The 5,376-nt window shown below is 51.7% G+C and overlaps 1 pseudogene; it reads right to left on the bottom strand.

The window, feature by feature from the left end:
- Nucleotides 1-703: 703 nt before the first annotated feature.
- LOC108634539 lies at nt 704-1,788 on the bottom strand (annotated as a pseudogene).
- Between the last annotated feature and the right edge of the window lie 3,588 nt (nt 1,789-5,376).

Raw genomic sequence — 5,376 nt, forward strand, 5'->3', positions numbered from 1 at the left:
CACATCAAAGCTGCACAGATGGTAGATTTCTTATCGAGGTGGACAGTGAGGAGGGCCCAGTGTGAACCAAATGCTGAAGGTGATTCCTGCCCAGCTCCTTCACAAAGCCCTGCCTAACCCCTCCCCACCCCACCCCCACCCCCCCAACATGACATATTCCTTGGGGACATTTAGAAAAGCCCAGAGACATCTTGATTCAGAACTTGGAGGAGAATGGAATGTTGAATATGGTACCTAATGGGAAGAGGCCAAGGATGTTGTAAACACCCTGCAACTCAGCATGTTCCTAGGATTCTGAAGAGCCCTAAAGATGGCTCAGAGTTAATGATGACGGCAGGGGAGGATCTGCTCTACTTTCTTCTTTAAGGTGGACATAGGGGTCCTGCCACTCCAGGGAACCCCTTTCTCTTCTCTCTCTCCCTATTGTTCTTCACTGTATCCTCTCTGTCTCACACACACACACCACACTCCCCCTTTCAAGGCTTCTGGAATTTCCTGATGCTGGGAGAAGAGAGAGGAGACACACACTCAGGTCTGGAAGCTGGGATTTATTGGGAATTCTATGACCTGAAGGGGGCCTTCGTGAGGATTAGGGACGTGACGGGCTTTAAGAGGAAAACCAGAGTCAGATCCAAGGTGAGTGGCACCGAGAACCTGCCGGAGTCCTGCTCTGGTTTCCCCTCATGCTGGCCCAGATTCCAGGTTAATTCTCTTTCAGGACCTCATCGATCCAGGGCCGGTAAGGGGAGATCCGGGTGAAGACGGCGGGGGGCTTTGCATTGGACAGTCCATAGGAGACAATGCCCTGGCCACCCCAGCACACAGAAGAGGGCCCCCTGAGTCTCCCTGTTGAAGAGAAGGAAAGGGAGAGAGAGAAGGTGAGCCGGGAAACCACCTCCTCCTCCCTGTCGTCCCAATCTGAGTTGATCGGACCTGTCATCAGGCTCAGGAACACGGGCTCCTCATGAGGTGATACGTCTCTGATCTGTTCTCTTTCCTTCTTGGCACCCCTGACCCTGGAGGCACCCCTTGACCCTGAGCAGACCCTGGTCAGAGACCCCACGGGGCCAAGGGAGGAGGATCTGCAGAGGACAGTCCAGCTCCTCAGACCTGAGGTCTCACACTTTGTCTCTGGCTGACACTCCTAACTCCGTCTCCTTCCTAAGGTGTCTGCACCCTGGACAGTGATTAGTGGGGAAGACCGTAGTCTGAGAATCACCTTAAAAGCAGATTTTGTGCTCTGGGGATTGCCCACACACAGCTGGAGATTGTGGTCAAAAGCAGGGAAGTGGCTACAGGCCCGGGGCTCCATGAGTCTCAGCTTCACCTCTTGCCAGAGTGCTGGAGGCTGGTTCCTTCACACCTGTTCTTCCCCAGCCAGCCACCTGGCACATTCTCCCAGGACAGATGAAGGTGACATGGGGTAGAAGGGGGAGTGTCCGCACAGCCAGTGTCAGGTTGGCTTTCTCCTCCAACTGTGAAGGAAATAAGGGCTGTCAGTGATGGAAATGGCTTGGGGATGGGTGGAGGCAACCAGGGAGGGACAGAGCAGCTGCTCCACATGAGAGCCTCTTCCAGAGGCTGAGCTGAGTGGTGCTGGTGAGAGGCAGGTTGGGAAAGTATGAGGGTAATGGGACTTGAAAGAGAAGTCCTGGAGAACAGAGAGCGGGGAAGGAAGCCTGGGGAACAGGGAATGGGGAAGGAAGCCTGGGGAACAGGGAGCAGGGAAGGAAGCCTGGAGAACAAGGAGTGGGGAAGAGGAAGAAGAATTTGCACCTTCAGTAACATGATGTCATGGAGAACAACAGGGTCATATTTTGGGTAAGGAAACTGTTTTATGACCTCAAGCCTCTGCCATGTGTCTTCTTTCTTTTGTATGTTATGGGCTCCGAGGGTGACTGTTACAGACCTATATGAGGGAGAAGGCCAAGGTGAAACGCTGGTGGTGGGGCGTCTGCTGAGATATGCCCACTCTGAGAAAGGGTATGCCGTCTCTCCCAGGGTAAGCGACCTCTTCCCACCTCCCTATTTTGAACTACTCATGTATGGGAGGGGCTCAGGCTTTATTCAAGGAAGAGCTTTCTCAGGGACAGAGATAATCTCCAGGGTCTTCCAGATGCCAGTGAGTGAGTGGGCTGTGAAGGACCCAGGGAACAGGGTAGGTACTTCCTAATCAAGGTGCCCTAATGAGGGCCACCTCTCTGAGGGCAGAGGTGTCCGGGAAAGGGGGGAGTCGTGGGGTCTCAGGTGGACCCTGTTCTCTGTCTCCCAAGGAAAGGGTGGGTTCAGGTCCCCAGGAACTAAAGGTCAGTTCTTAAAATGACATGGAGGAAGTGGTTGAGAACTGGGTGGGCCCCTGAAGGGTGAGTCCACATCCTTTGTGTTGGGGTTGGGGAGGGGGAGCTGCTTTTAGAAGAGGGGCACTGGGATGAGGTCCCCTCTCCTCTGAGGGGAGCTTAGCTCACAGTGACTGAGGATCAGGACAGCGATTCCACTCTGAGAATGATTTCCGTAAGGCCAAGTATTGTCTCTACCTAAAGAGACCCAGGCCTAGGAGCTCTCCTCAGGCCCCAGGAGCTGTTCCTGGTTGCTCCCCTGGATGCTCACCTCCCACTTGGAGATAAACAGGACCCACTGTCTCACCTTCCTGCACAGTGCGCAGCCGTCAGCACAAAGTCCCTTCTTATCAGGAAACCACCACAAGCCACCTGCTTCCCCTGGGAGGCGACAATTTCCAGGTAGGCCATGTAGGGGCGGGAGTGTGGCTTGCTCTCTGTGCCCCCGATGATCTCCCCTGGAACACAGAACCCCAGGGCCTGAACACAGAGGGTGCAGCGGCTGGCTTCAAGTTGGAACAGGCGTCTCTGGAATCCACACTCGCCCCGAGTTCTGGCCTCTTCCTCTCAGGTGGCTCTGGTGTCTCCTGCCTCTGCTCCAGGCACAGCAGCCAAGCTGGCCTCGGACGCCTCGCAGTCACGCTCACCTAAGGGTTCCCCCCACTCCCATTCTGCCCTCACTCAGCCCTCCTCTGTCCCCGTGCATGACCAGCTCTCCAGGTTCCTGTCTCCACCATCTCCATATCCCAGGTTGCTCAGAGATCAGCCAAGTTACAAGGCCAGAAGGTGAAGGGAACACAGGACTCAGCTCAGTGTCGCACATTCCATGCAGAGGAGACCACCCCTGGGCCCCTGCTCTCGGCTTTCCCTCAGTCAACATGGGCTCCTTGTTCCTGGAGCGACCATGGGCTGCAGAGAGAGGGTGTGCACAGCCCAAGGGGAAACTTCACTCTGGGGTGTTGGGGAGAAAGCCTGGGGTTCTGTTTAAGGGTCAGCAATCTTCCGAGTAAATCTTGTTTTAGGGGTTGATCCTGCAGGTTCCAGAAGGGGTGCCCGGGCAACTCAGCAGCCTGGGCTCTGCAGCAGAGGAGGAGGAGCACCAGCGGGAGAGGAGGACGATGCGTCTTCTCAGAGAGGCGGCCCAGGGCACGTGCTGCCTCTGTTTTCTAGTCTTGGGTTTTTCACTCCCAACAAGTGAGGGCAGGGCCAGGCTGGTAACACAGGAAGTGACTGGTCATGTTCTCTTCTCTCATACTGTGCCTGCATCTTTCTAATCAGAAATTTCCCATAGAGATGCCCTCTGTTTTGTGTGAGGTGAAGCTGAGGCCTGAACCTCCAAGTTTTGGCCTCAGGGATGAGCTCTCCAGTGTGGTCCCTCATTGGTGTGGAGGTGGAGGGCTCATGTCCTTCCCAGGCACGGCAGCTGATTAAGGCCCATCAGAGACATGGGTGGGGGAGAGTCTTTACACTGAGAATTCAGAAGCATATGCATGTTTAAGACAGTGACCACAGTAGGAAATACATTTGCAAAAAGACCCAACACATATACCATAGGTATGTGTGAGTACAAAGGCACAAACCTACAAACATACAAATGAATCCAAAGTTGCAGGAAACAATACTCATCCTTAATCACGTGCAATGCAGTCTAAGCTGCCACTCCTTTGCATCCCATCTTATTCCACCCCAGATTAAACTGCAAGCTACACCCCACTTCAGCATTGTTCCCTGCAATTTGAAAAACATTAATCTGCATCTCTCTCTCCCTCCTAACCAAAGGTTCATAGGCAGAAGACCGTGATGAAAGAATATTCGGTAGGGGGAGAGACCACACTCTACGGTTGGGATTTACATTCATTATCATAAGAGCAAATGGGATTGGAATTAGGACTTTAAAGAGCTCATGAATATCAATTATCGTCACTCTGTTAGAAGTATTGCTACTTTTATAACAATCCTGTGAAGTAGGTAGAGTTATCTCTATTTTATGAATCTTGCTATCATAGCTTATGCCTCAGAATTAGACTTCCCTCATTTCATACAAAGGGCCCCTCTGCTGTACCTTCAAAGGCAGGGAAATCTAGTCCTGCTAATGGGAATGTAGACGTAGAAGAATGGTTGTTCCAGGGGTGCTGGGGTTCCTAAACTTACATTAGGAATCAAGCTCATTTAATTGAAATAGAATATATACAGATGTCAGGATCCAGGCAAGAATATTGGAGTGGGTTGCCATTTCCTTCTCCAGGGTTTCCCATCACAACCTTGGGAATTACCATTAGCATTGTTTTCAGTTCAGTTCAGTTCAGTTCAGTTGCTCAGTCGTGTCCAACCCTTTGCGACCCCATGAATCGCAGCACGCCAGGCCTCCCTGTCCATCAGCAACTCCTGGAGTTCACTCAGACTCATGTCCATTGAGTCAGTGATGCCATCCAGCCATCTCATCCTCTGTTGTCCCCTTCTCCTCCTGCCCCTAATCGCTCCTAGCATCAGAGTCTTTTCCAGTGAGTCAACTCTTCACATGCAGTGGCCAAAGTACGGGAGCTTCAGCTTTAGCATCATTCCTGCCAAAGAAATCCCAGGGTTGATCTCCTTCAGAATGGACTGGTTGGATCTCCTTGCAGTCCAAGGGACTCTCAAGAGTCTTCTCCAACACCACAGTTCAAAAGCATCAATTCTTCGGTGCTTAGCCTTCTTCACAGTCCAACTCTCACATCCATACATGACCACTGGAAAAACCATAGCCTTGACTAGACGGACCTTAGTCAGCAAAGTAAAGTCTCTGCTTTTGAATATGCTATCTAGGTTGGTCATAACTTTTCTTCTAAGGAGTAAGCGTCTTTTAATTTCATGGCTGCAGTCACCATCTGCAGTGATTTTGGAGCCCAAGAAAATAAAGTCTGACTCTGTTTCCACTGTTTCCCCATCTATTTCCCATGAAGTGATGGGACCAGATGCCATGATCTTCGTTTTCTGAATGTTGAGCTTTAAGCCAACTTTTTAACTCTCCTCTTTCACTTTCATCAAGAGGCTTTTTAGTTTC

The sequence above is a fragment of the Capra hircus genome, unplaced genomic scaffold, assembly GCF_001704415.2.
Source record: "Capra hircus breed San Clemente unplaced genomic scaffold, ASM170441v1, whole genome shotgun sequence".
In the NCBI taxonomy this organism is placed as follows: domain Eukaryota; kingdom Metazoa; phylum Chordata; class Mammalia; order Artiodactyla; family Bovidae; genus Capra; species Capra hircus.